Source organism: Lemur catta, chromosome 1 (assembly GCF_020740605.2).
Source record: "Lemur catta isolate mLemCat1 chromosome 1, mLemCat1.pri, whole genome shotgun sequence".
NCBI lineage: Eukaryota > Metazoa > Chordata > Mammalia > Primates > Lemuridae > Lemur > Lemur catta.
In genome coordinates, this window is record NC_059128.1 from 49,285,891 (window position 1) to 49,305,921 (window position 20,031).

General features: G+C 33.7%; 1 pseudogene; it reads left to right on the forward strand.

Moving 5' to 3' along the window:
• The first annotated feature begins 511 nt into the window (after window positions 1-511).
• Window positions 512-1,151, forward strand: LOC123626996 (annotated as a pseudogene).
• Window positions 1,152-20,031: the final 18,880 nt, after the last annotated feature.

The following is a 20,031-nucleotide window of genomic DNA, read 5'->3' on the forward strand; positions in this document are numbered from 1 at the left end:
TGTGCTAATAGTGATTTAGGAGGAGTCAGGGAGACCCAAGGTAGTCAAACCCAGCCAGAGACCTGAATGAGTAAAACCGTTGTTTCCCGGCTTTGTAAAAGACTGGAGAATAATTTACTGAAGAGATTGGTGTTAGGATAAACATTTATCATTTCCTGAGCCGAAATATTTGCAGGGATTCATAGGTTCACTTTGGAACTCTCTTATGCAAAGGAAAAGAAGCTGCTGTAATTAACTTAGTGATGAGGAACTAATATAAGTAATATTTCTTTCATAGCACTTTTTTATACATTTTGCCACAAATTGAAAATAGAATCATAGAGCCTGTGAGCAGGGAGATTTAGGGAGTTTCAGCCTCGCCCCTGCCACCACCCAAAGACTGCTGAGGCCCTGTTTGTCCACCACCACCTACTTCTGACATAGAATATTCAGTCATGGGTAAAAATATGCTGGTATAGAAGGTCAAATGGACCAAGCAGTCTGAGAGATATGTTGACAGGATGGACTACACATGACCTCTGAAACTGAGCAAGGAATTGAATTATTATATCTGATGAGGACAGGAATCTTCTCTCAGTTGCTTACAAAAATGTTGCAGGAGCCTGTAGGTCATCTTGGAGTGTCATGTCAAACATTGGGAAAATGATAGAAGGTGTGAGAAAAACAACAGATGGCTTGAGAATACAGAAAGAAAATGGAAATTGATCTAAGAGGTATCTGCAAATGACACACTTTTGGAAGAGTTTTTGATCCCCAAGCGCAAAACAAAATCCTCTATTTGAAAATGAAAGGAGACTACTACTGCTATTTGGTTCAGGTTGCTGCTGGTGATGATAAGAAAAGAATTGTGGATCAGTCACAACAAGCCTATCAAGACGCTTCTGAAATCAGAAAAAGGAAATGTAATTAACACATCCTATCAGATTGGGTCTGGACTGTAAATTCTCTGTGTTCTATTGTGAGATTCTTAACTCCCTGGAGAAACCTTGCTGTCTTGCAAAGAAAGCTTTTAATGAAGCCATTGCTGAACTCAATACATACAGTCATACAAAGATAGCCTGCTAATAACGCAACTGCTGGGAGACAATTTGACATTTAGCACATCAGATACCCAGAGAGACAGAGCTGAAGCAGAAGGAGGGCAAAATTGACTGGCCTTCCAACTTTGGTCTGCATTATTCTCAAACTTACACAGTGGACTATTTGTCATCCATAGTGCAACACAAATAGTTTTTTCATTGTTGTTTATGATTTATGACAGGCATATTACTTCTATTTAAATTTCTATTTTCCTATATGATTTTTATATTTAATATTAAAATAGAGCCAATTAAGATTTAGAGAGTTACATTTTTCATCTTGAGGTGGCCAATATGGGTATGTGGAATTTTTATACAATCTACATTTTGGACTCACAGGTACCTCTGTTAAAACTACTTCTATGTCAAAACAAAGAAAAAAGTAGCTATATTTTGATTTGTCCTGGTATGGGATAAAAGGGATAATTGGTTCCAGTCACAGATGTAGTTATTGTGGGTACTGTAGGGGAGGAAGTTTCCTCAACCCTCCTAGGGTTCCTGGCTAGGTCTGGAATAAAACTGACAAAGACAGATTAAGAGGAGAAAAGCATAACAAATTTATTTAATCAAAGTTTTACTTGACATGAGAACTTTTAGGTCGAAGACCCAAAGACTCAAGGGAATACTCCATTTCTATGCTTAGATTCAATGAAGAGTGGACAGTCATGTAGAAATGTGATTGGACAAAAAGGGAATGATCTAATGCTGATAGACTGAGTGGGGAAACCCAGCAAGCCATGTGTGTTTGGAATCTTCTTGGCCTTTCAGTGTGGCATTCCTTCCTCTCAGATATAAAGACCCCTTCTGAAATGAGCGTTTTATGACCTACTATCAGACAAGGTAGGTCAGAGAATTTCTTCATGGCCAGCTCTTACACCGAAAGGCAGGGGAAGGTTAGAGTAACATTTCTAGGTTTTATGGCTAGATTTTGGGAAAAAAGGGATTCTGGTTTCTATGACTTATCTTGGGGAAGAGGAATTCCAGGATCTATGGCCTGCCTTGGTGGAGAATAGGGATCAGCAGGAAGAAGGGCAAGAGAAGGTCAGAAGATCTTGTTTCTGAACCTTTTTTCTTAAGTTCAAAGTACTCAGAATATCAAGACATCATACTTTGGGGTATCATGTTTTGAGCCCCAACACTGAGAATACTTACAAGGCCATGGGAGAAATAGATATCCCGTGGGCATTACATGTTGAACCATGTGTATCTGTAGAATGCAGTTTTAATGTGCACACCTTTGACTACAGCTGCAAAAGTGTTCCTTCAGACAAAGTTGTAACCCAGTTTCATCTAGAGAAGGGCCGAAATGATTCGTATTCCTTCGCTCGTAAAGTCACCTGTTTGTTTTCTTATTTTTAAAATACTAATTTTATTTATATTTAAATATTATAAGCAACCTAAGAACAAATGTACAAATATAAGATGCAATATAAATGAATTGCTCAAAATCTATTACTTCATATATATCTAGTATACCAGTAAAACAAAAGCCCCCTGTGTTTCCCTTTCTTTAGGTTTTTGCTTTTGTGATTTTTTGATACTTATTTAATATGAACATGCTATAAAAACAGTTAATGGGAAAATAACTTGAGATGGTGGCTAATTTTGTTTACTGACTTGGTAAAATTTCACGAACAATCCAAGCATAATTTTAAGACTATGTGTATTAAATTGATGTAAGTAGAATAAACGTTTTATGAATAGAAAAAAATAGAAATGTGCTCTCAATTTTTCTTTAACTTACTTTATTGTTCAGTTGAATTTTAATGTTAAGAAATATATTTTATGTTCTTTAGTGTCAATATTTAATTTAGAAAGTGCTTCCCTTAAGTTCTTCTCCTGCTTTCAGGATATACTTTTGAAATGAATGATTTTAATATGTACCTTTTGCTACTCCTTTCCTTTGCTATATTATTTATTGATTTGTAATACTTTGAAATTTTAGCTATTAATTCTAACAAATAATTTTAGTACTGCTCATGCATGATTCAAAACTTGTCTTATTCATTGGTGAGCAGCTGAACATATGATTATGAGGGAATATATTTAAGAAATAAATACCAGAAGATTAAACCAGTAGAAGGTTTAGGGATTTAGAAGATACATATATTTTTTTCTGCTGAAGCCAGAATCACAGTAGTAGGAGCAGCTACTGGAGAGGGCCAAGTCTAGCAAATCAGCATAGAAAATGAAAAATCCTGTCCTAAGCATGAGTTAATAACCAGAGGTGACCAAGAGATGCAAGGACTGACTAATTTTGGATAGTAAAGCTAGTGTCATTGTATTTTGAGTGATACTTTTCTGAACTATGTTTTGAATGTTTAAATACTTGTTGATTGATTAAAAACTTTGTCTTTTAATACTAGAATTTTTTATTTTGTGAGTTATTAGAGGAAGATCTCTGAATTTTATTTGAAAAATGTGATCTAAAAGAAAACCCATACCTTATTTCACATTTTAATTTATATATAAAATATAAGTAAATATTTCAGATTTTGATAAGTCAAAGAACAGCTTTTACTGCAGATTAATATTAGACTGACTTTATAGTAAAAATAATTTTATAAAGAAATACATACATATTTTAAGAGTCTGAATATGTAAATGGACAATGGTCAGGCTGTAAATAAAAATAGTACTCGGACCCACAACCTCTGTGGCAACCAGGCCTGGAAGCCAAACCACAACCTCTGCAGCCATCAGCCCTGAATGCCCAAGACTTGGTCAGTAACTGCCAGCTTCCTTAATTCTTTCCCTGTTTCTGTGACCAACCACAGAGGGAAAAAATATGCTCCCCTATAACCAACATAGAATGTCCCACTTCTAGTTAGCCAACCTTCAGCATCCCTCCTTTAACAAGCTCCAATTAGGGCATACCTGAAGCCTTCCCCTTTTTCCACTTTAGAGTTTTTACACCCCACCCCCGCACTCCTTCCCCAATGGCTTTTGAATTTCTGCCAGATGCTAGTGATGATCGCTGACTCCCTGGCTATAGCCAGCTCTGGATAAATAGCCATTGCTTGTTGTCATTTGGGTGGTCTTCATATATTTTCACTCCTGGAAATATAAATGTATGGGATGTTGAAAGTTATAAAATCCAAACAATCTCATTTACGATTTCTAAATATTTACCAATTTTAGGGTATAATTTACTTGAAGTGAAGTAATCTCATGACAGGCAGTAAAAATTTGGTGGAACTCAGCTAGATATTGAGAATCACTCAATTTTAATTTAGACACTGGCTTTCCAGCCATTTCTTGATGTTGAAATATAGATTTTCACATTCATACTTTAAAAAGTAGCCAAGATCTTCTGAAAATTATTTCAATATATAGTTTATAGTGGTCCTTTGAGTCATTAACTCAGGATCATACTTGATAATTTAAAGTTTTATCCAGAAAAGAATTTTGACTTTCAGTTAGTTGGCGAGGAATATCCAATATTTAGATAAGAAATTCAATTATCTTTTCATAGATGCCAGGATGATTAGAGTTCACAGAGCCAGAGGCACTACGCTCTTTCATTTTAATGTATAGCTGAACCAATTCAATATTTAAATATATTTTTTCAAAAACGTGGATCGGCCTTAAGAGTCATAAACTCACACTACTGCATTCATATTTATTGTATTAAAATCAATTATATTGCTAACTAATACATTAATTTTCTTCTGTTAAAATAACAGAAGCCCTTAACTTTACAAAAATATCCCTGGAGTTCTCTCCTGGACTATTATTCAGTTTTGTTCAAATACAAATTTGTCAATGCCATAGAAACTTTCTTAGGGGCCTTAAAAGAAGAACAAAAATGAAAACACCTGGTCATGTAGGTTCCAATCAGGAAATCCAGGGATTCACTAGTGGTTCTCATCTTTTTCTAGTCTTCACAGTAACAATAAATACAAACACATATATGGATTAGTAAAACCTCTATTGATACCTAAAGCCAATCTGTGGTTTTACCTTGAGAATAAATGAAAAATTTTAGTAACTTTGATTAGTCGATGGCAAAACAGCCAATCCTTTTGTCAATTTTATTAAAAACAGAGATTAGTCTAATTTTCCTAGTTTTGTGTGGATAAATTGACTCTGAATTCTTTACTTTTTAACTCTTTGTTTTGGTCTAGTGACTGAAAACAGTGAATAAAGTATAAATAGTAATAAAAAAATGAGACAGGAAATCCACATATGCAAAATATGGGTTCATATCCATGCTCAGTAGCCTGTAAAATTTTCAAATAAATATTTTGCATACAGAGCAGAAAGTTGATTTTCCTGATGCCTTCCTTTAGTTATATGGTTTCTTAGATCTGTGAGTTAGCATTTGCTTCCCCAAAGTCCTCTACGTTGACTTTAATATCATTATACCCTTGAAAGCACTAAACATCACATTTCTACCCTTAGGAAATTGGTGCCTATCTATAGAGCATACAAAGCATAACCTGATTTTCCCCAGGAATTTGACTTTAAGCCTATATTAGTTTGTTATTTAGTTGCCACTTACATTTTCTAATTAATTATCTCACCACTCTTTGGTTGGTCTATAATAGGGATATATTTATTATTCTCATGGATGTGTTGAGTGAACTAATTATAAAGAGTTGCAAATTCTGTATTCAGGAATCAGGAAATCACTAATAAAATGAATCAATGTCAAAAGTGTATGTTATTGATTGAATAGAGAGTTGGATAGTTCAACTCTGCATAGAAACAAATGTTCATTGAAAATAATCCAAGTGCTAGATTAATGTTTTATTGATTTTTGAAAAAGAATGGAAATGTAGTTGTGTTCTCTGCTTTTAAAGATGATATTACTTCTGGGGTGTTTATTTTGATAACATCACCACCTTAGTAAAATTAACCAGAGAATAACTGACTATGTGATGATCTACTGCCAAAATGTTATTCAAAAATATCTGAAACAATATTGTGAGTGTTACTATGGAAATATCAATTAGGACAAGTCGATTTGGTTAGTGATTCATATCACTATATGATATGAATTAATAGAAGTTAACAGAAGAAATGATGCTAATGAAAATGGTTTTGTACTGCATAGTGATGATGTATTTGACATTAGGTACCTCATTTTATCAAAAAAATTTAGTTTCAAACAATTTGAAATGAAATGATATGGTGGGTTGAATTGTGGCCCCCACAAAGTTATGTCCAGATCCTAATCCCAGAACCTGTGAATGTGACCTTATTTGGAAAAATGGTTTTACCAGATGTAATTAAGTTAAAAATCTCAGGATAACAGCATCCTGAATTACCCAGGTGGGCCCTAAACCCAATGAAACATGTCTTTATGAGACACATGGGATAAAGCTGCCTGAAGATGGAAGCAGAGATTGGAGAGGTGTGTCTACAAGCAAGAACTGCCAGGAAGCTGGGCAAGAGTCATAGAACAGATTCTCTTTCAGAACCCCAAGAAGCACCCAGTCCTGTCAACAGTTTGATTTTGGACTTCTGGCATCTAGGACTGTGAGAGGATAAAATTCTATTCATTTTTTAAGCCAGCAAGTTTTGGTAATTTGTTGAGGCAGCTCTAGTAAGCCAATATACTTATGCATAAATTAAAATGTCAGAGGATTGAAAAAACTAAAACAGAAAAGTAGTTCTGGCATATTTATTCAACAAGAGTTAAATAGAGGATTAACTCTAAATTATAAGTCATCCCTACTTTTATTTTTTATATATATTTGTAGTCTTAAATTATTGAATTTGTAACAGCTCTTGATTTTATGTTATGTTCCAACACCACTGAAGATAGAGGAATAATATTAATATAAATGGACATCATGAAGCCGAAACTTATCAGCAGAAACTGATTAAGAAGTGAAAATTAACTTGGAAACTGACCATTTAATATGTCTAGGGAAAATTCTTCCTTAAACCTAAATATTTAGATGAAATATTTAAATGCTTCAGCAGAACATGAAAAATATTAACAAAATGATGTTAATAGCTGGGAGATTAAATAGCCAACAACCACAACAACAATCTTTATGCACAAAGTTTTTCTATTCTTCAGTCAATGATTGTTTGTATAATTAGAAATTTCATCATCTATGCAGTAGTTGTTCTAAATTAAGTCAAAAGAATTCTATCATATTCTTAAAAGATGTTTTAATACTCTAAATTAGACTGACTCATAGAAAAATGATCTATATTTATCTACTTAGACATCAAATTTATCTATTTAAAAGATCAACTATTTAACATAGTTTAGCTCAGATAATTAAATCTTATAAGATGTGCTTGAGAACAGGAATAAGTAGTATTTTTGTAAAAAATTTATATAGAATTCACTGTCATTGCCAACTATTATCAGAATAAATGTATGTATCTAAGTGCCAGAATTTTAAATTCCTAATAGCTTCATAGAAGACAGAGTTCTCATTAAAAAACAAAATGTGGCATCAAGTAAAGGGAATGAAGAGAATTGAATTCTCACTATGGATAAATGTCTACTTGATCATTGCTGACTAATTAATTCAATCCTTTTATTTCTGGTCTAAGCTTTTCTTACTTGATATGTTAGAACACATAATAAATGGAGTTTCAGAAATATATTTTGAAAGATACTTTGTCAAAGTAAAGGTTATCTCCTGATGAGAATTTAATTAATTAGAAAGAAGTTCAATAGAGGTGTAATAGGGAAAATAATTGTTGTGAATGTATTTGGTAATGCTACAATTTGTTCTGATATACTGCTGAATAAAATAAGCTTGTAAGGCAATATGGAAATATTTTTTAATAACTGAAAATTCTATTTATCAAAACATTGTGTTTAGCTGCTTCTGTAACATTTTTATTGTGGATGAAATTAGGAATTTAGGGAAAGTATCAGAGACGTGTTATAGTGGTCTATCAGTTTTGGTTTGATTCCTTGCTCTGCAACCTACAGTACCTCATTCAGTAATGAGGGTAACATATGTAAGGCATATCACACAGTAAGTAAAGTGGATAAATACTCAATCATGCTACTTATTTTTGTATTTAAAATTTTATTTCTTCTTCATTCATCTCCATTAGTTTTTAAAAATGTTTTTGGTTGGCATTCATACTCTCATTTTAAAATCTGGAGTAAATTTGAAGATCTTAGTGGATTTTAATTAACCTATTGATTATTGAAAATGCATACTTTTATCCTACTTATTAGTTAGGAAATTGGCATGGAATAGAGTTTATGTGTGTTCTTATATGAGGGGATAAATAGCCTAGCTATTTCTGATATTTTGCTGACTAATGTCAACATCAAACTGTGGATATTTAGAAATATTTTTCCCTATCTTTCCTGTTCTCCTCAATTCCATTAACCTTCACCTTCATGCCATTTCAACTACTACCCAGCCCCATGACAAATATTTATTATATTTCACATCTTAAATTACATCTATACCTATATCTTTTTGTATAACAAAAGATCCCCTAAAGTTCAAAGCAAACTGCAGATTGAACATTTTTAATGCACATAACCAACAAAAAGTTGATAACCAGAGTATGAAAATAATTTCTAAAAATCAGTAAGAGAAAATATACAATGGAAAACTGACTAAAGAATGTTCTATCAATCAGTGTTCAGCAGTAATCATATGGTACACTCAAATGGGGGATTTGAAGAGAGTTTAATACAGGGGACCTTTATAAAGGTAAGGGCAGGATTTATGAAACCAACTAGGAATGAATCAGTTCCATGAGACCAGCAGCAGAAGAGAGGAAGATGAAGGGTAAGGGGAGAGAGGAGTTATTAGAACATAGCAAGGGTAAAAAGGGTAAGAGGGCCTACCTGACAGGCACTATAGCCTCTGGTAGAGGGACACAACCACCCATGGCAACCAGAAGGGAGAATGCCAACGGGATGAATGTCCAACATCACTCCCCTTCTTCTGAATTTTCTGCTAATTACTCCCATTGGGGAAAAACAACTGGAAACCAGAGGGCATAGAAGTTGGTTGATGCAGTCCATGTTGCTCAGTCAGCAGGGTATAGAGCAAGTTTAGATAAGAGTGGACAATGACTGGATAAGCAAACAGAAGTTTTTAAGCATAGAAATTAGCAGAAAAGCAACTTCACTAGCAATTAGGGAAATGAAAATTCTAACAACTCTAAATGCTATTTCACACTGTTCAAAAGAGCAAAACTAAAAAGTTTGATTAATCAAAGTTTTGGAGGGAATGTGGAAAAATAATTCTCAAATCTGTTGGTTGGAATATAGATAGAAATTATCACTTTGGAAAGTAAAAGTTATGATATGTTCAGAATGACCCAGAAATTCAACTTCTGGTATATTCCTCAAAAGAATTTCCCCATGTCTGCCTAAAGAAATATTATTCTCCACTGAAAAATTAGGAAAAACTTAAGTCCATCAAAAGGGAAATGAATATATAAATTGTAACTTCATGTACTGATATACTATGCACTTATGCAGTCACACATAAATCTTAAATAACATTGATGGAAAAAATTGAATTGCAAGATGATATAGTTAAGGATTTTACCATTGTTCAAATCTTAAATATACATGAAAGAGTAGTGTGGTGTGTGTGTGTGTATAGTTTATGTCTACACATATGTAAAATATGGAAACAAATATGGAGTGGATATATGTCTCTTTCAGTACAGTGGTTACTTCTGGCAAGAGGGGCAACAGGAGTGGAGAACGCCTTAACAATACCTGTGAAATTGTATGTCTGATAAAATAAATGACTAAAAAATTGTAAAATATTAGTGTTTCAATATTTGAAATGGGGAAGCAGGTATGTGTTACATAATTCCCTAATATTTTAAATTATGAAATAAAAATATTAATAATTAGTTTTGAGTTATAATAGAGACTATTTTAAGTTGGCTACATCATATATTTTTATATTCTTAATTTCCTGAACATGTAAGTAAGATGACAAAGTAAGCGCATATTATTACTTTTCCCTTTAGGAATTCCCATTAAAATAACCAATAACTATCAAAATGGGTTAACCCACGTCAATACTGGGTACTCTGAAAGTTCATCAACACAAACAGATGTAAAAACGTATTTGCTGGAGAGAGGGGAGAATGGACTAGACTTAAGGCAGAAGGTATGGACAAGGGGAATCAGGTCCTTCCTCTGGCACACAAGCTATGCAAAGTAAGAGGAGGGTACCTTGTTGTGGCCACAGTAATAGCTACTGGTTTATAGGTCAGAAAGCAGGCTTTGGGTTAGCAAATAGAACACAGAAAGTTAGGGACTTGCTAGAGATTCGTGGGTGGAGTACGTAGCTCACATAAGCAGAAAGGCACTTGGTTGGACTTCCTATTTAATCAGTAAATGGAGCAAAATCACTAGAATTATTAAAAGATGCTACTGGTCAAGTTGGAAGGCATATCCAAGAACCAAAGAGAATTTCTTTTTGGAATATATTTGTTACAAAATGAGAGAAACTCTCAGGTAATTAATACATTTGTTTAATGACACTTGCACAATGAATGATGTCTGCGTTTAAATAAGCAAATGCTTCAAGAATATATAACAAATCCAAGTTGTTATTTTGAAATTCTCCACACCACCCCTGCATAAATTAAATCAGGGAAAATAAAATAAAGAAAGAAAAAAGAAAAAATACAAATACACCAATTTAGAATGAAAATGAGATATAAACAACAATACAAGGATTTTATTATTTGTAAGCAAATGTTATGGGCAATTTTAATGAAAATAGATACTTTCTTAGAGGAATAAAAATTACCAACAATGAATCAAATAATTTTAAAACTTTATTATTAAAATACCATAAAAATATAAAAAAATTGTCAAAAATTACTTTAAAAAATCATTGGGTTCAGATAGTTATACGGGAAAGTTATCATAGCCCTTCGAAGAACAGTTAACTACCATGCTGTCTAAACTGTTCCATGGAGTAGACAAAGATGTAAAACTTCTAAAAATGTAATATGAAACCAGTATCCTCCTGATAAAACGTTGGGTAAATATAATGTCATCGCATCCTTTCCTGACCTCACTTCTTTCCCTTTCCCCTACATAAAATAAGCAAATGAAATTCAGTCTATATATATTAATAAAAATATATATCTTAAATATATATTTTTGATCAAATAAAGTTATCAAAAACTATAAGAATGGTATAATATAGAACATGTAGGGTATGAAAAAGTCATGGAGAAATTTTAAAAGTAAGATAATCTTGATTTATATAATAAACATATAATAAAATACAACATTTATTCCTACTGTTTAGTTTTAGTTTTCTATGGTTTGTCTAAAACCAATTTCCAAAATTATATTTACTATTGAAACACTCTAGGCTTTTCTCTTCCAATTAGTACAAACTAGGATGCTGCTGTTGCCAAAATTTTCACCTTATTCTGGATATTTAACCAATGAAATAAGATGAGAAACAAAACAGATATAATTGGTTGAATATTATTAATCTATACAACTATCTTTTGTCTACCTGTAAGGCCCAAGAAACATAACCAAAACTCTATTAGAAATATCAAGAATTCATAAAGAGTTATAGGATATTTTAAAAATACATTTTCTCCTACATGAGAAACTCAGTTAAAAAGCATAAAGGTATATTTATAGTAATAATTTTTTAAAAGTTTATCTAAAAAGTATCTTAGCAATCACTAACAGTGTTCATATAAAATTAGTGCAAAGCTTTACTGTGGAATGTAAGTAAAGAGATTTGGAAAAATTGAGATACTCAATACTCCAGAAACACTCAATATTGTGAAACTATACATTTTCCCACAATTATTTTATAATTTCTACATGATTCTAATTAAAGTCAAATAGAATTTATTCTTGAGAACTGAAAAACAATTTGAAAGTACATATTGCAGACTAAATTCAAGAGAATAGTTAATGTATTTTTGAAATACAATAGTGAGAAAGATAAGCTAGACTTTCCAGATATTAAAATGTATTATGATATTATAATAATTTAAAATTGTGATGTAGTAAATGAAAACATAGGGAGATTAATTAAAAAGAACAGAAAGTCCAGAAATGGGCCCATGTATATGTGAGTGTGTATGCTCATATGTGTTTAGCAGATACGTATTTATCAAATCAATCAGGGATCTAGAATTTTGAATAAGTGGGTAAAGAATGGATTACTCAATACTCAGTGGGCAAATTGGCTAACCATTTGGAAAAAGATATATATTAATAGTTGGAATTTGTGGTAGACAGAATACCAAGATGGCTTCCTAAATCCCTGCCCTTGTGTCCAGGCCCTATATTACCTCCTTTCCTTGAGTGTGAGCAGAATCTATGAATAGGATGGATTTTACTTTGTGATTAAATCAGTTGATTTTTGAGTTAATCAAAAGAGAAATTATCTTTGTCTGGTCTGACCTAATCAGGGGATATTTTCAAAGGAACTGGGACCTTCTTGATTTGAAGTGTCATATTGTCCTGATGGCCTTGAGGAAGCACACAGCCAATGTGTGAAGGGGCCTATGGAGGCAGCCACATGGCAAGGAAATATCAGCAGCCAATAATAGCTAAGAGTGGCTGTTGGCCAACAGCCAGTGTGAAAACAAGAAACTCAAATTCTACAGTCACAAGGAAATGAATTCTGCCAGCAACCATTGAGTTTGAAAGAGGATCCTGAGCCTCCTGTAAGTTAACAGCTTGATTTATCCTGGCAGAGGACCTAGCCATACTGTGTCTGGACTTCTAGACTTGTTTATTATTTGTGAAAATATAAATAATAGATACAGCTAAATTTGTGGTAATATTTTACTCATCGATAGTAATATAATACAGATAACTAAAGGGATTTTTTTTGTTTGTTTGTTTTTGTTTTTTGTTCTTTTTTGAGACAGAGTCTCGCTCTTTTGCCCTGGCTAGAGTGCTGTGGCATCAGCCTAGCTCACAGCAACCTCAAATTCCTGGGCTCAAGCAATCCTTCTGCCTCAGCCTCCCAAGTAGCTGGGACTACAGGCATGCGCCACCATGCCCAGCTAGTTTTTTTTCTATATATATAATTTTAGCTGTCCAGATCATTTCTTTCTATTTTTAGTAGAGATGGGGTCTCGCTCTTGCTTAGAACTGGTCTCAAACTCCTGACCTAGAGCGATCCTCCCACCTTGGCCTCCCAAAGTGCTAGGATTACAGGCGTGAGCCACTGCGCCTGGCCAAGGATGTTCATAGCAGCATTATTTGTTATAAAAAATGTGTAATACAGACACTAAAATCATGTTGAAAATATATTTGAAAACAGTTATTTTTAGTGATTATTTCTAGTTAGTTAACATGGAGGACTTACTTTTTTCTTTGCGCCTATCTATATTTTGTGTATTTATTTATCAGCATGCACAGCTTTTATAATGAGAAAAAGTCTAGAATCTCATCTTAAATTCTTTAGTAATTTACATTTATTTATTTTATCACTAAAAGAATGTTTATTTCTTTTCTCACTAAAAATGACGCTACAATGTTTTATCATTAATATAAAGTACACTAGATATCCTATACAACATACATTTAATTACTTAATAACATAACTTTAAAGAGTAAATATTTCTCTTTATCTATAAGTGATTAATTGAATGCCTTTTTTTTTTTGAGTGGGGGACTCTCTTTGGATAGTGGTAATCATATAAAAATATAGATAGATGTGCCCTAGACTTTTCTTTAAGTACTTAGGGTAATATCAGTTTTGTGTGGCACAGAGGGAAACAAAGCTAGAGATTTTCTTAACAAACAAAAAAAAAAACAACAAAAAAATGAATCACCAATGTAAAAGGAGTCAGTAATGTAGCATAACCCTGGTCAACTGTCTAAGTAGTTCTCCAGAACACAGTAAATCCAGATTAGAGAAAGTCAGTCCATCTTGCAGGAAAGTCTTGCTAAAAATACACGTATCTGTGAGTATTTCATCTGTCTTGAAAGAGAAAGGGTAGGCTCCTTTGACAGGGTTTCCTGTAAGAACCTAGAGCATCTTCAGCTTCTCTTTAAAGTTAGAGGTTGCAATAAAAAAGTTATTGATGATACTAGGGGTAATAGTTCCCTAGTAACCCCAATCTGTTTTGTGAGTATTAGGGATATAAAGTGTATTCAATTATTGTATTTATCATAGGATCTTAAGATTGGAAAAGGTCATAAAGGATCATCTAGTCATATCCACAAATTGGTGTTTGCATCATTTCTATAACATTCCCGATAAGCACAGCCCAACCTTTGCTAGAAAACCTGTGAAAAGGCAGTTATTTATCACCTTATAAGACTGCCTACTCTATCTATGGACAGGTTCGGCTTTTAGATGCTCTCTCTTAAGTGTCTGTCTCCTATTGCTTCTACTTGGTATTCTTGGTTAGGTCATAACTATAATAACAGCTGTTGAATCCACCTTCCACAGGACAGTGTGTCATACATTTAAGGCATCATGTTTTTGAAATTTTTTTTTTTATCTTTGGCTGAATCTTTTGTACCACATAAGAAATGAGGTTTTATGGGCAGGATTGGCCTTTAACAAAATCATTTATCAGGCGGTATTTGTCTTTACTAACAAACAACTTTCTAAGGCTCCCACACTGGTGCCTATGCTTGGTACCAATAATTGCCACTGTCTCACTTGAGGTACAGCCTCATTACCCAACATCTCCATCCATCCTAGCATTCAGTAATCAATTGAAACCATAATATTCTTTTGATACTAGCTATCCTATCATTCATTATTATTTCTCGTACATGTGTGTTTGTATTTCTCTTCTAAATTGAAAGGTCTCAAGAGTGAGGAAAGGCTGTACAATTTTATGTATGATCAGCAATCATCCTTATCATTGTAATAGCTACTATTTATTACATGCTTATTGTGTGATAGGCTGTGTTCTAAGTCTTTACATGTATTAACATTTCAAAATAATTTTATTAGGTAAGTACTATTACCCTTGTTTTACATATGAGGACACTGAGGCATAGAGAGATTAAGAAATTTCCCCAGCACCTAATACGCATTAGAACCAGGATTTGCACCTGGCCAGTCTGGCTGCAGTGCTCACTGTCATAACTCTGTTACACTGTCTCCTATATATAAAATAGGCTCTTTCATTGGCTCAACATATTTTTTTGGATGAGTTTTCCTGTGCCCTTATTTTCAACTATCAGTTAGGTATCAGATCTACTATCTTCTGTGCTACAGATCTTTATTTTAAACTGCAAAGTGTGTAATCCTATATGGAGGCACTATTACTATGTCAAACTTAATCTACCCAAAACTGACTTCATCATCTTCCATTCAAAACCCTGCCTTCTCTTGTGCCCCTCTTTTATTAAATGGAATCATCGTAGGTCGATTTGCTCAAACTAGAGATATACACTTCCTCATAAATTCCTCCTATTCCCATGCTCCATCACCTCCCAATAGTTTAAATGTCCTAGATTTAAATTAGATTCTAATTCTTCCCTCTAGTCAGCCCTGTCCTCTCCATTTTCACTGCCATTTCCTTAATTCAGGTTTTCACAATTTTTTCACTTGAACTATTACTGTTCTGAGGCTACTACTACTAGCCTCAGAAAAGTGCCCTACTCAAACATCGCTCCCTTCCAATGGAACTTAATAAAACACAAAAGTGATTCTGTCATACCTGTTTAAAATGCTTAAATGTCTCCCCAACTCTTTCAGACAAAAAGACAGACTCTGGCAAGGCAAACAAAGCTCTTCGTAATCTGGCTTTGTTTACCTTCCCAGTCTTACATATTGTCACATATTCTTGAGGAACCTACTGAATGCTGTTTACTCTGCCTAGGATGACCCATCTCTCATGACTTTTCCTAGACTAACTTTTGTTTATGTTTCAAAGATTAGCTGAAATATCATCTTTCCTTGGAATTGTTCCTTATAGCCACCTACACTCTGAGGTCTGATTAATTTTCTTCTTCACTCTCTCTATATAATTATGCTTTTTCTATCTATTTTAGTAGCATTGTAATGGTTGATTTCTGTTTTTTTTCAGTCTGTTTTCCTTAAGGGCAAGTACTTTGCCTGATATGGTTTTAGTCCCAGTATTTAGAGTGGTGCCGGGGAAATAATGGACCTAAAAAAAATGTTGGCTAAATGTCAATAATTCTTTCTAGTCTATTAACAGAAATGAGAGGGCCTAAGGCCAGGATGGGAAAAGGTTTCACTCATGTGTTAGTTCTCTCTGTTTGAGGAGGTACCTAAACCTCAGTATTGACAGGAAGTCTAAGGCAGCATTGAGGCTCAGTGGAACGGTGTTGGAATTTATTACTGATATTTACTATGGGCCTGATAGGGGAGAGGGGGAGTGTCATTTGCCAACCATGATACTGTTCCAGCAATATTTTTCACTAAGACTTGCCTTGAGATAGGAAATCCTTGAATATTGTAAAGACTGTAATGCTCTCTGAAGTTTTTTTTTTCCTCAATACAATATTGGAGGTCATATAAAGTTAATTTTTAAAAATAATAAAATCTTTGAGATTTATTCCAGGGGCTGGGAACTTGCCCTTGCCCTTCAAATTATACCACTGCTTCAAAACATAGGAAGCAGTATACCATGTTAGTTAAGTTCCAAGGTTGGGGTATCAGAGTGTGTTAGTTTGAAATCCATTATGCCACTTGTTATTTGCTTGATCCTGGGCGAGTTATTAAACCCTCTTGGCCTCAGTTTTCTCATCTAGAGAAGGTAAATAGTAGCACTTATACCTGCTATTATGATAATTCTATTGTATCTCTTCAAGAATAGTTTTATGCAGGTGTGCCCTGTTAGAGACATACCAAACAGAGCGTTACAGGTTAAATCTAATTACATGTACCATTGGTGAGTATCCCTGCCTAACATAGAATGAGACTTCACCAGTGCCTTTGTGCAATGCAGAATGTAATTGACTCACCTTGGAGCTAAGTAATTCTAAGCAGGTCAGTTTACAAAGGGAAATGTGTAATGTAGGCAGATAATGATAAGTACTACTATTGATTTCCTTCTGAATGTCAGGTACTGTGTAGATACTTTATAGATCTACTGAAATAATATGTATAAAAGCTTAGAACAATGTTTAACACAATAATAAACATGACACTAAGAATATTATTTCTAATCTTTATAAAAACAAGAGAAGGTGGATTTCTTTGATATTGAGATCTATGTTAAAATACATGCTATAGTTAGCAAGTGCACATTCAATGCGTATATTTATTCAACACTTTATATTCAACAGCTGTTGGTTCTAACTTCAATACTAATTAGATCATATTTGACCCCAAGTAACCTTATGAGACCATGTGCTCATTCCAAACATTGACAAATGACCACTAACAATAGTATTCTGGTTAAATCGTATATAACAGCATGGGTGATCAAGAAGAGTTAATAATGGCAGTGTTTTTCCTAAGATGAACTTGTGGATATAAGGTTGTTGTGGAAACTTTATCCTGTGGGCACTAATAACAGGACTATATACTCATTTCTCATGGAGATCAGGATTCAAAGGACTATGAAAACAACAAAAGAAACATACTTCTTATCAAATTAGATAAGAGAACAATTGCTTGACTTTTACTCAGAGGGGAGAAAGGAAAGCAGTTGTAGGTAATCCGGACCTCTCCTTTATAGCCAAATTTGTGCATGACTGAAAGTTAAGCTTGATGGGATTCAGCCTTAAGAAAAGGTAAGGCTTGATCATGCAGACAGTGAGCCCATGATACTGCACAACGCTAGTGTTTAAACCCGGCTTCTCAAAACAATAATGAAGTATGTTTAGCAGCTCTTTCATTTCATTTTAGGGTTGTTAGAAGAATATTAAAGTAAAGCTACGGAAATAAGGCTCATCTGTATAAGCACGTTTAAGTAGGGATTACACAGAGACCAGTTATCTAAAAGTATCTCCACTTCTAAGCCTTTGAATGTGGTTCTTAGTCACTTATCCTAAGTTAAATTTGATTGCACTGGGATCAGGATTTTATCCTTTATTTTCAATAACAAAAATCATATCCAGCAGTATGACAGTTAAGGCAGCCTTGGAAATTAAGCGTTTTGCTGAGAAGAAGGAAAGCCTCCTAAATGGCTCAGTTAAGGGTGTTTTTGTTTGTTTGTTTCTTTGGTTTTTTTTTGAAATCACAGAGTTTATTTTTTTCTTAGCATTTGTTGGTTTTAGGCCTACTGGGCTGTGCAGCCGAATGTGCTGCAGTGGCTAAAGTACTGAGGCAGTTTTAACCAGCACGCATTTTTCATTACAGATAGGTTAAAGGTTTTAGAAGTATTCTGCTTATTCATAAGCAGCTAGAATCCAGTAGGATTCTATATCTGTCATGACTTCAGAAAATACCATTCCCAATGTGGCCCTCTGTGAAGGACAGCACTAGAGAGATTCTTTACACTTTTCCTACCTTGAAATAGATTGCAAATTTTATGGCAACTTTCGCTGTGAACTCTTCATTTCATGCCTCTACATCTTCATTTTAATATGCATTGCTGTCCTTTATTTGCATGCCCAAGAAATACTAAATTCAGGACGACTGTGAATGGTAGGTCATTGTAGCTCCTTTTAAACTGGGGCTACTTGCAGAGTGTAAGAAATCCTGACCACAAATAGCCTAAGTGTAGTTTTTACTACTTCCAGTTCTCCGTATAGGGCACAGTAGATTTACTTTTACAAAAAAATAATATTTATATATATGTATATACACACACATACATACTTTTGATGGTCTTGCTGTATGAATATGCATCCTGTAAATGTCTAGTCTGTGTATCAAGTTAATGTAGTTACTGCCTTTTTATTAAAAATGAGCATGGTTTTACAAATAGAGGCATGTGAAAAAGAGGAAAAAAAAAAAACAGATGTCAAAATAGAGGGATCCTTTATATAGTCATGAGACATTGTTGTCCCCTGATGTCTTATATAATATAAAGCTTGCAGCCTCAGACCTACTGTGGATAAATAATGACATGTTATCAAAACCACGCCATTGAGTTAAAATGGTCGATGTCAAACTAATTCTGCCTCACCAGGTATTTCTTCCCATTTATAATACTCTTTTTAAAATAAAAACGAGTTCACAAATTCAGATGTGTATATAATAGGGATGACATACAATTGTACTTCTAGCTGAATGCAAGCAATCTGTCAAAAAACAACGCTAAATTCTGAGTAATAAAATCCACTGTATGATTGATATCTTGCATTAAAGTGTAAGTTGAAGAAAGCAATTTTGTTTATGGGAAAGTCTTGGCTTGGTACATTTTTCATGTCACATAAAGATGGAAATCTTACCTTATGGTTGTAGATTACAGTTATATTTTAGCTTCTGTAATTGTAAAAGGACATGCATCTGTTTTAAAATAAGAACCATTTTCTTTTGATAAAAATGAGCTCATTTTAATATGGTTCTTTCCTTCAATACATATCATACTTTCCATTGCTTTCATCATGTTAACTCTTCTGTAAATTTTTGTTTGTTTGTTTCACTGTGATTTGGTAAACAGATACATCTTCTAAGAATTTTCAAGTCATAAATAATTGATTTAACATTTAAGAATATTGCCAGTTGAAGAAAAGTGAGTCAGCATGTTTTCCCTTTTCTGTGTAGGGGAGAAATGAGTAGTGATATTCAAACTCTTGTAAAATTTCCAAAGCATACCACCAATTTCTTTGTATTAAATACTTTTTAAATAAAGTTTTATAAAATACACAATATTTTATAATTTACAAAATGCTAACACGTATATCATTTTTCCTCACCTATATGTTGAAGAAATTAATATTATTACTGATATTATCTTCCTGTTTCATATACCAGGAAACTGAGGCTCAGGAAAGTTTAAATCATCTGCCCAAAGCTGATCATCTACAATTTAGCAGACTCAAGTCTTTAGATATGGTAGAATTCTAAATGAGCTCGGCTCACTTGCCTTCTGATTAAAATTGGGTGGAGCAAATCTAGTCTTCCAGTTATCCTGTTTGCGTGAACTA